The 11,880-nt window shown below is 43.5% G+C and overlaps 1 protein-coding gene and 1 long non-coding RNA gene across 2 annotated transcripts in view; both read left to right on the forward strand.

Annotated features, from left to right (window-relative positions):
- Uaca (uveal autoantigen with coiled-coil domains and ankyrin repeats) overlaps positions 1–11,880 on the forward strand; it is a 91,076-nt gene that overhangs the window by 27,293 nt on the left and 51,903 nt on the right. The gene's annotated exons all lie outside the window — the stretch shown is intronic.
- LOC116072131 lies at positions 1,548–2,327 on the forward strand. Its single transcript, XR_004111324.1, has 2 exons — positions 1,548–1,997; positions 2,212–2,327. It is a non-coding gene; the product is annotated as an uncharacterized LOC116072131 (long non-coding RNA).

An 11,880-nucleotide genomic window follows, 5' to 3' on the forward strand; every position in this document is an offset into this window, starting at 1 on the left:
TTTCCACAAAGGCAAAGAACAGATTTCTTGTAGTGGCCACCAGAGGGAGCCAGAGAGATTGATATTTTAAAAAAGCCTTGGCAGTTTCCATGTTGGTAGTATTTATCAGCACTTCTGTGGAAATTATATTAAGAATAATTACTTAAGTCAAATGTATACATATTATGATCCCATATTTTGAGTTAAATTTGTGTATCTAGGTATTAAGAAGTTTATAAAAGTAATAAAAATATTAATACAATCTTTTTAAAAAATGATTTATTTTTAATTATGTGTATGTGTCCAAATGTGGGCATGTACATGTGAGTGCAGTGCCCGCAGAGGCCAGAGACATCAGATCTCTTTGGAGCTAGAATTGTAGACAGTTGTGAGCTGCCTGACATGGGCGCTGGAAACTGAACTCAGATCCTCTGCAAATAGTTTACATGTTCTTAACTGCTGAGCCATCTCATCTCTCCAGCTCCTAATATGGTTTTCATGACGACTTTTCTTTTTCCCTTTCTTGCCTTTTACCATCTTATTTGGGATATATATTGGTATTTTATTAGTATTTGCTTTTTTTTCCTACTGTGAATACACTGTTGTAGAACAAAGTAACCTTTACACATGGTTTAGAAAGGGATTTGAAGGCTTCTAAATGATTATTGATGGAGTATTTAAAATGCCTGAGATGCATCACCCGTTATTTTGATTCATCATTAATTCGCCTTAAGTTTTTTTTTTTTTTTTTTTACATTTTGAAAAGTTATACTGAGGACATCACTTATGTGAATTTGCAGAGCCTGAATTTCTGTGGCATAAACTTCAGATTTATTGAGTAGAGAACAAAGGTATATTGTTTTAGATTCTTGGCTCTTGCATCTATAAGAACAATCAGAGTATAAAATAATCTAATGAATAATACATTTATTCAACAGAATTCAGCCTTTGAGCTGAGTTTTAGGTATAAATATTCTCCTGTCTACTTTGTGTGTTTGTTCATAGTGTGTGTGTGTGTGTGTGTGTGTGTGTGTGTGTGTGTGTGTGTATGTGTGAAGGGGTGGGCACATGCGTGCATGGAAAGGCTAAAGATGGACTTGGGTGCCTTCCCCTGTCCCTCTTCATTTACTGAGGCAAGGTCTTTGGCCAAAGCTTTCCCATCAGCTAGCCTGGCTAGCCAGCTTGCCCAGGAATCTGTAGTCTCTAGGCAGGCTACCACACCTACCCGACTGGGTTCTTATGCTTGCATGGCAAGGGCTTAATCCTGAACCATCTCTCCAGCCCCACTTTTATGAACCAATTAGTAAATCTTTACTCTTTTTTTTTTTTTTTTTCAGTATGATATAGGAAAAAAGAAACTTCAGGGCTAGGCTAGGGCCGGAGTTTTAGCTGGCACTGGCAGCTATGCAATGCAGATAGTCACTGAGTGACCTCGAGATTCTTTTCATGTGCGGAATGAAGATGGTAATAAAACTGTCTTGGTTATGGTTGAGAGGTGCGTGAGGTAAACGCTGATGGTCTTAGTTTTCTTTCCTGCTGTGATTAAAATATACTAACTAAAGCAATTTAAGGGAGAAGAGGTTTGTGTTCACTTACAGTTCAAGGATATTGCCCTTCATGATGGGGGGAGTCAAGGCACCAGGAGCTGGAAGCAGCTAGCCATGTTACATCCTTACATCCACAGTCAGAAGAGAGTGATGGATGTCTGCCTGCACGTGAGTGCTCAGCTTGCTTTCTCCATCCTGACACAGCTGAGGGTCCCCTGCCCAGGGGAATGGTGCCACCCACAGTAGGCAAGTCTTCCCACGATGCCCCGCAACAGACATGCCCAGAGGCCAGTCTCCTAGCCTTTGTTCTTGATGACTGACACTAACCATCTGGGAAATCTTAGCTTAATTTTGGCCAGGGCCTCACTTCTAGCAACCAATCAGACTGATTTACCCTTTAAAGAACCTGCATTTGCCCAGGGGAGTGGGATGGACCGTCACCCTGCAGCCTGTGCTTCTGCTAGAATCAATGTATAGATGCCATTCTTGTAGCTCTTACCTGCAAGTTTAGCTTGAATTAAGGCATTAAGCCATTTAACTTAATTACTGCTAGTTTGGAATGTCTTTGTAAGAGTAAGGTTGGCACCAATATAGTATGGAAGGCTAGGAGATGGGGGTCACGCTTACTGTGTTCCTATGAAAACTTCGAATATTTGTTTTATATGGATTTTTATTCACTTTTTAGACATGATACTAACGTGTGCCCCTCAGCTGCTGAACAAGCATTTGTAGCTTGTACATTGGCAGAATGGGCCAAAGGCTTATGTTGTGACCCATTTTGAAAATAAAGTATCTTGAAATTAAAAAAACAAAACAAAACAAAAAAACCCCTGCATTTACCCAGTTTACCCCTTTCCCTTTGGCTTATTTATTTCTGTGCTAATCAACTTTGCTGCAGAATAACTCCAAACACAGGAAGACTATCACCATATTCTGGTTCAGGTAGGCTTTGGATTCTTTGCAGAAGAGAGCCACAGTGGCAAGTGCAGGTCCCTTGAGGCCTCACCTTACAGTCCCACGGGTTACCTCTTCTGCATTCTGTTGGTCAAGTAAAACAAGTTCTCAGGCCAGCTCACACTCAGTGGATGAGGAAGTGTGTGGCAGGCCCTGATGGGAGGAGTGGGAAGTCGCCCTTCAAAGGGATTAGCTTACTAGAGGGGCGGGAAACAATTCTGTGTCACCACCCACTGCTGTAAATGAACTGGCTTCCTTAGATCTCATTTACTAGGGAGGAGAAAGCAATGGAACCCAAACTAAGGTTCACTCCTTTCAGAGTATATCAATTGTGTGTGCACTTAGAAGTGTTTCTTAGACAATAAGCTGTTATAGATGCTACATTTTTTAAGATAGATGTAAGTATGACAGTAGGCCATGTACTTTAATTTTCTTATATGTGTTTTTTGTGAATGTATGTGTGTATATATATATACATATATATATATATATGTACATGTGTGTGGAAGTACACATGCATATATGTATACATGCATGTGGAAGTCAGGGGTGGGCATCAAGGCACTATCCTCAGTCACTTCTTTAGTGTTTTTTGAAACTGTCTCTTACTGAATCTGTTGTTCGCCAGTTTACTACGTAGGTTGGCCAACAAGCTCAAGGTTCCCCCTTCCTCTTCCTCCCCAACACTGGGATGACAGACACAGCACCAGGCCTTGTTTTTTTAATGTGGGTGCTGGGGATCTGAGCTCAGTCCCTTGTGATTGCACACAAACACTTTACTGATAAAGCTGTCTTCCCAGCCCCGGCCGGTCATATCCCAGGGTCTATGTGTGAGGCTTATACTAGGTCTCCCTGGGACAGATCCTTCATAAAACAGCTATGTGGAAAGAGTTAAGCATTTGTTTAGAAATATTGACTTGATGTGTGAGCTAAAAACCCCCACTTCCTTACAACCATCTCCTGTCCTGTGAAGCTTTTAATGTTTCTCATTTTAGATAAAAAAATATTGGCTGGAATTATAAGGCTTGCTTTCAGCTTCATTCTTCTTTAGTGTCAGAATTTATTTTTGATTATATTTGCATGTGTATCTGAAAGTGGGTATGTGCATGTGAGTGCAATGCCCATGGAGTCCAGAAGAGGGCATCAGATCCTTTGTAGCTGCAGTTTCAGCTACATTTTGAGCTATTTGTGAGCTTCCTGTCTTGGGTCTGGCAACTGATCTTGGGTCCTCTGTAAGAGCAGAGCAGGATCTTCATTACCGATCCATCTCTCCATGCCCTCTGCTTGATTCTTGAACAGTCTTTTGAATTCTTGGGGCTATATTTGTATTTCATTGTCGTTTGCAAACCGTTCTAAAACGTAGCATATAAAAGGATTAGACTAGCAATAGGTTGTTTTCCCTGTAGTCCAGCTTGAGGCTCTTTAGCTAGTCTTTGTGTTTTGCCTTTTATTTGGTGCATCTTAAAACTGACCAGTGCTTGAAGCTGGCAAAAACATTTGTTAAAATGTTTTACATATCTTTGTTGTCTGGTGTGTGTAGGGGCAGAAGCTTTTAAAAGTCTGTCTTTGGTTTTTACCTCTATATTAAAAAAAATAGTCACAGTATTTAGACACTTCAAAAACTGTAATTTGAATACTTTTCCTGAAAATACTTGGGAGTTTATATTTTTAATTATCAATTGCTAAACGTTTTGAAGGGGACACTGACGAAGACCAAGAACTCTGTTCTGTGCACCATGGTTTGTTCTGCTTGAGATGCGTGAAAGCAGTTGCCTTGGAATTCAGCGCATTTTCTTTTGGAGAGGTGAAGTAAACAAACAAACAAACAAACAAGACACACATTTGAATTAGCGAGGTATTGTGCTAGCTAGTTTTATGTCAGCTCCACACAAGCTAGAATCATGAACAAAAAGGGAGCATCGACTGAGAAGACGCCTCCAGAAGACGGGTTGTGGGCAAGCTTCTGGGACACTTTGCTGATTGTGACTGATGGAGGAAGACCCAGCCCACTGTGGCTGGGGCTACCTCTCCATGCTGGTGGTCCTTGGTTCTGTAAGAAAGCAGGCTAAGCAAAGCCAGAAGAGCAATCCAGTAAGCAACATCCCGTATGGCCTCTGCATCAGCTCCTGCCTCCAGGTTCGTGCCCTGCTTAGGTCCCCATCCTGACTTCCGTTGATGATGGACAGTGATGTGGAAGCATAAGCTGAATAAACCTTTTCTCCCCAAGTAGTTTTGGCCATGGTGTCTGCCCCAGCAGTGAGGTCACCCTAACTAAGACAGTCAGTCATCTTCCTGGCTTGATTGGTCCCCCTTGCCCTTCTCTTTGTTTTGATCCAAGGACCGCCCATGCCCTAATTAAGTGCTCTTCCACTAAGCCATGTCTCCAGCCCTCTTTCTATTTTTTGTTTTAAAATATAATCTAACTAAGTTATCCCCGACTAGCCTTAAATTCACCCTGTAGCCCCTGCTGACCTTGAACTTGTGATCCACCTGGCTCAGCCTCCAAGGAGCTAGGATTAGGCCTGTGCACCAGCTTGGCTGCTCTATTTTTTTTTTTTTTTTTTTTTAATAAACTTCTTTTGAAGACCAGACAGTGCTAATAAAGGAGCACATGTCTGTCTTAGGGAGGGGTGGGCAGTCTGGTATTTAAGCAACGGCCTAGAATAGAGTTGCGCTGGGAGGCCAGAACTCTTGGCAGAGTGGTGCTGTCTCTTGATTCTAGTTCTTTACAAGCACATTATTCCAGATTCCGTGGCCACTTGCAACCTTGAAGAGGTCAAGATTGTTATTTAAATCATCATCATTTTTGTCTTTGACATTTTTGTATTTATTCCTATGTATGTATACAAATGTAGGTAGGTACACATGTGCATGTATATACATACATGCTTGTTGGTGTGAGTGGAGGCCAGAGGTTGTTATCAGATAATCTTCCTCAGTTGCTCTCTGTGCTGGCTAGTTTTATGTCAACTTATCAGAGAAAGGAGAAGTACCATTGAAAAAATGCTTTCATAATACAGCTTGTGTGTAGGCAAGTCTGTAAGGTATTGTCTTGTGTGATTGTGGGAAGGCCCATCTCATGGGGTCATGCCACCCCCAGGCAGATGATCCTGCATGCTATTAGAAAGCTGACTGAGCAGGCTATAGGAGCAAACCAATAAGTGTCTCTCCTTCATGGTCTCTTCATTAGTTCCTGCCTCTAGGTTTCTGCCCTGTTTGAATTCCTGCCCCGACTTTCCTCAGTGATGGCCTGTGATGTGAAACCTTAAGCTGAAATAAACCCTTTCTCCCCAAGTTGCTTTGGTCACAGTGTTTTATCACAGCAACAGGAATCCCGGCTAAGACAGCATTTATCTCATTCTTTGAGGCAGCGTCTCTCACTGAAGCTTTAGCTCACTGGTTTGGCTGATGCACCATGGAGTCCCAGGGATGTCTATGCCTGTCCAGCACTTGGATGCGGGCGTGCTGCCTTCCCTGGTATTTTGCCTGAACTCTAAGATCAGAACTAAGATCCATATGATGGCATACAAGCACTTTGCCCACTTAGTCATCCCCCAGCCTGTCTGACAGTAGAGAGAGTCAGTAAAGTGGGATGACATCTCTGTGCCTGGGTCAGAAAGAAGATAGAGAATGTAATCTCTCTTCTCCCCTCTGTTTGTTCCAGTGGGTCCTAACAGTATGTTTTCTGGGCATATAGCAGCAGCATAGGTGAGTGAGGTGCGGGGCATCAGGCAGGCAAGCAGGAGCAAGGAGTCTGGCCGAGACAGATACCAGCTGTGCAGATGTTGTTTTCCTATTCATTCTTTCTCTTCCTCTTCTGTCATGTCAGCTCTAATGCTGTTATATAAGAGTGGGACCAAATGACCTCTGGACTAAATGGAACCCAGCAAATATTTCTAACCAGCAGCCTATGAGCTCTAGAGCAGATCTTGATGAGCAGCCTAATTCTAATCCATGAGGAATGCCCACACAGTGAGCTTTGCTCTCTGCTTCTGGGTTCAGAGCTGGGGTGGAGCCTGTCTTGGGTTTTATTAATGAGCAGGGTACTGTAGAAGCCTGCTGTGCTGTGGTTCAATTAGACTCTTAGAGTTTGTCTAAACTTACTTGTTATTTAGCATGTTCATATATTTTCCACTGGAGAAGGTTTTATTTAGTTGTATCTATAGTTCCTCCCTCCCTGAGAAAGACTCAGATTTTGTGAGCTTCTAGTTTTAATTAAAAATATTCATATATTTATAGACAAGATCTTAGTGGGAAGTTCAGGGACTTGGGAACTCAGAGATCTGCCTGCTTCTGCCTCCTGAGTGCTGGGAATTAATGGCGTGTGCCACTGTGCCTGCTACATTTGCTTGTTTGTTTTCATGGGGGCATGAGGCATGCATATACCATGATGCACGTAGAGGTCTGAGGGCAACTTGCAGGAGCCGTTTCTTTTTTCCTATTATTGGATCTTGGGCTTGGCAGTAAGTATCTTTACTTATTTAACTATCTCACTGGCCCAAACTTTCTTTTTAGTGTAGTTGAAAATTTTGTTTATATTTTTAGGTTTGAAGTGGGTGAGGTAGATTATGATAACATTTCATTCTTTTTTGTTGTTGTTGTTGTTGTTGTTGTTTTGTTTTGTTTTGAGACTGGGTTTCTCTGCATTGCCCTGGCTGTCCTGGAACTCACTCTGTAGACCAGGCTGGCCTTGAACTCAGAAATCCGCCTGCCTCTGCCTCCCAAGTGCTGGGATTAAAGGTGTGTGCCACCACCGCCCAGCTTATGATAACAATTCAAATGGTTATTATTCAATATAAAATATTAGAAGTGAAAATATAGTAATATCAGGTTAGAAAAACTTTGGTGTATGTGTGTGTGTGTGGTGCAAGTGCATATATATGTATGGTGTATTCACACATGTATGTATGTATATGTGTGTTTGGTATATGTACTTGCCTGTGTCCTATATGCACGTGTGTGCATGTGTAATGTATGTGCATGTAGTGTATGTGTGTGTGTGGTGCAAGTGCATATATGTATGGTACATGTACACAAGTATGTGTGTATATATGTGTTTGGTATATGTACTTGCCTATGTGGTGTATGCACATGTGTGTGCATGTTCAATGTATGTTTATATGGTGTATGTGTATGTGATATATGTGTGTGTATGTGTGTGTGTGTGGTGCAGGTGTATGTGGTGCATGTGCATGTATGTGGTGCATGCACTGAATCTTGGGGTAGGCTAGCAATAGCAAGCTTCTGTGCTTCTGTCTGTCTCCATCCTCACAGGCAAGTGAGGCCACATATCTTTTATGTGGTGCTCTGAATTCAAACTCAGATCCCCATGCCCTCAGTGTTCCCCTGAGCTACCTCCTCAGCCCTCAGTGTTCCCCCTGAACTACTTCCTCAGCCCTCAGTGTTCCCCCTGAACCTCCTCAGCCCTCAGTGTTCCCCCTGAACTACTTCCTCAGCCCTCAGTGTTCCCCCTGAACTACCTCCTCAGCCCTCAGTATTCCCCCTGAACTACCTCCTCAGCCCCAGAAGGAATGCTTGTAAAGGTGATGCTAACACGTCCGAAGAGCCTCACAAAGGCAGTCAGTCATCTTAGTCTCTGAAGACGTTGCTTTAGAAAAATGCTTATGCTACAACCGGGGAATCTATACTTTTGGTCTCTGTGCCCGCCTTCCCATTCCATGATGTGTCTCCCCTGGGATACCCTCCACTTTATTTGGAGTCTACCAGGCTCCTTTCAGCAGTGCCTGTCTGGAATGGAAATCCCCCTGGCTGGTTCTCATCATTCAGAGCCTGCTCCTGCCAGCCTCAGAGCCGCCTTTCCTGAGTACCCACCCTGACTCCGCCCAGCTCTTCCAGCTTAGCTTCCCGTGCTTATGGATAGTTCCTCATTCCCCTGGTTTACCCTTTGTCTGTCTCCATTAGAGCATCTCCTTCTAATTGGAGGGGGATTTGGGCTTAGCATTCCCAGGGCTGTCCCTTAAGTACAGTATAGTACGTATTTCAAAATGGTTAGCTTGTACAAGTGCCAATGTTTGTATTTATTCCTTCATTATTTATTTACTTACCTGCAATGGACATTACATCTGATTCTACTATGTCTGTTTGTTTGTTTGAGACAGGTTCTCAGTATGTTGACCTGGCTAGCCTGGAACTAACTATGAAGACCAGGCTGGCCTCAAATTCACAAAGAGCTGTCTGCCTTTGCCTCTTGAGTGCTGGGATTAGAGGTGTGTTATAAGAGATATTTGTATTTCTATATCAGGATTTTTTTTTCATTTGTTCAATGAAGTGGAACTAGCTTAGCTAGTAGAAAGAATACTGGCCAAGAAGTCCTGAAAGGTTTTTAAGTGTTCTGTAGCTACTCATGGATGCCTTAGAGCAGAGGGGATCCTCGGAGGACATGAGGTCTGAAGGATGGGTTGACAGTCTCCATAGACATGGGAAAGGACAGGGCTGGGAGAGCTTTAAGCCTGTATACCCCAGGAGATGAGCTGGCCCTGTACATCTCTTTGTTATGACAAATAGAATATCTGTATCCATGACAATTCCCTTTAAAATGAAAGAGTTAGTATGCCCAAAGTTGTGGGCAACTCCCACTGACTAAGTGTTGGAGGGGATTGTGGGGAACCATGGTTTGTAGGCAGCCAATGAGGAACACAGGCCACAACCTGGGAATGGCAAGTGGCACCTGTCTTAGTCTGTTTTTCTGTGGCTATAACAGAATACCCGAGACAAGGTGATTTACTTAAAAAAAGAAGAAATTGTTGGTTTTTGGTCCCCTTTTTTTCTTTTTTCTTTTTTCTTTTCTCTCTTTTTCTTTCTTTCTCTTTCTCTCTCTCTTTCTCTCTCTCTTTCTTTCTTTCTTTCTTTCTTTCTTTCTTTCTTTCTTTCTTTCTTTCTTTCTTTTTTTTTTGACTCCGTTCTCGAGGCTGGGGAGTTAAAGAGCACGGAGTTAGAATGGCTTCCAGTTCTGGTGACGGTGTCCTAAGAGCAAGTGCAGGGGTGCGGCACCCACACTTTATAACATGCCGCTCTGCTAGTAACTAACTCAGTCCTTCAAGAAAAGCTTAGTCCCTGTCAGTGACAAATCACCAGTCACACAGAAGACCAAATTCAGCGTGAACAGTCAAACCTGTTTAAATCACAGCACCTTGGAGGCGAGGGCCACTTGGCTCTTAACCCGGGAGATCCGGAACGACCTCCAAGCAAGAGTTCAGCTCTGGGACACCCAGGTGTCCCCTGCTTGGCATATGGGAAACTCCCCATGCATCTGGGCAAAGAATTGTTCCCCAGGGAGTTGAGAGCTGTGGAGTCAGCTTTGTTGCTCACAGAAGGCAGCTGTAAAGTGAGATTGTCACCTGTGAGATTGCATGAGAACGCCTTGGCATGCATGGGGAGGGGCAGAGGGAGGCCAGTGTGGAGGGGCAGCTCCCTCCTTCTCTCATGTAGATACTGGGGAGTAGACTCAGATCAACCTTGGCAGAAAGGCTCTTCTCCAGCTGAGCCCCTCACTGGCCCCAACTTGTCTGTATTTTATTTAAAGTCTTCCTATTTCTTTTTATTTATAGCTTTTTTTTCCCTCAGGAATGCCTATCCTAAATACCAAGGAATTGACATTCAATGTTGAAATCACACAGATTAAAAAACAAAACAAAACAAAACAAAACAAAAAAACAAACCCAAAAAACCTCAATTCAGCGACAAAAACACAGACAAAATGTGTAATAATGATCATTTCTGATAGTAGGTATGCTAGTTAGCTCTTGTTCACTTTGACAACAGCTCTCAGGCTGTTGGCTTATAAACATTGTATGACCAGATACCTGGGGGGAGGGGCTCCTCACACGCCAGTGAATTTTCCAGCAACCTCAATTGTGCATCCTGTGATTTAACTCAACTTGACACTATTTACTCAGAGACTGTACCAGATCCTGCAATCTGAGACAATCAACTTAGGCATTTGGACTCAGACTTAGAGTTCCGTGTCCATGGTTGGCCCTGTCACTTTTAACATAGTGATGAGTCAGGCATCACATTGGAGCAGGAGTAAGCATTGAATGCATTTGTTGACTCCAGGAAAGATAGGGCTGGGGTTGGGGGTGCTGGAGAGAGGAAAGTAACCAGGGCTTTTAAAGAGGCCACCGTCAGTGATCCATTTCCCCCACTTGTCCTGCCTCAAGTGTCCACTGCCTCCAGGAAGCCCAATATGTATTCATTAATGGACAAATCACATCCTGAGGCCAGAGTGTGATCCAGTCACCTCTGGAAGGTCCCATTCTAAGGACTGTACTTGTGACCCAAGCCTGCAACACATGAGCTGTTAGGGAAATTTCAGAACCAACCCTTAGCAGGGAGGTTATGGGTAATCTCCTTTTCATTTGTAAGTTTGAATATACTTGGGGCTTTCTGGACTGAACATGTGTTTCTTTGGCTGCTGTTTTGTTTTTGAGACAGGGTCTCCCTGTGTAGCTCTGATTGTCCTGGAATGCAGTACATAGGCCAGGCTGGCTTTGAACTCACAGATATCTGCCTGCCTCTGCCTCCCAAGTGCTGGGATTAAAGGTGTGCACTGTTACACCTGGCCAAACACATATGACTTTAAAATTTGTATCATTTCTGAAAAAGTTATTAATGTGCAGTTGGTATGAATGAGGTACCCATGTCAAGACCTGGGAGGTATTTACTTTGTGTTGCTTGACACTTGTATTAGTTACTTCACTGCTGCCGTGATAAGACACCAGGTCCCAATGTGACTTACCTAAGAAAGAGTTTACTGCTCTTACAGCTCCGAGGGAGAGGGCACAATGGCAGGGGAAGCATGACGGCAGGCAGCTAGAGCAGGAAGCTGAGAGATCGCGTTCCCATCCGGCCACACTTAGAAAGCCAAGCGTGAACTACACGTGGGGCTGAACGTGGGGAAGGCTATGCACTCTAAAAGCAGTGTGAACTGAGAGTGGGACAAGGGACTGTCCCACTAAGCACCTGCCCTGAGCAACTTGCTCCCTCCAGCAAGGAGCTATAACCTCCCCCATAGCAACCAGGGACCAAATTTTCAAATGCCAGAGCCTCTCGGGGACGTTTCTCATTCAAGCCACTACAGACTTTAAAGTTACCATCCAGTAAGACCCACCTAGTGAAATAGCTGTTTTGTGTTAGGATGTTGTATTTATTTTTGAGAGACAGCTGTAATTTGACTTTACCATAGGTATTTTTGGATAGCTGCATTTGGAGTTGATTATCTCCTTTTCAAACCAGTACTAGTCATGGAACTGTCTTCATTGGGGGATGGCTCATTTGGGAAAACTCTTGCCTTACAAGCTCAAAGACCTATGAGAAAATGCTGGGTGGAAATGGCGTGGGCCTGTGATACCAACACTGAAGAGTCGGGGGGGGGGGGTCC

Source organism: Mastomys coucha, unplaced genomic scaffold (genome assembly GCF_008632895.1).
Source record: "Mastomys coucha isolate ucsf_1 unplaced genomic scaffold, UCSF_Mcou_1 pScaffold23, whole genome shotgun sequence".
Taxonomy (NCBI): Eukaryota; Metazoa; Chordata; class Mammalia; order Rodentia; family Muridae; genus Mastomys; species Mastomys coucha.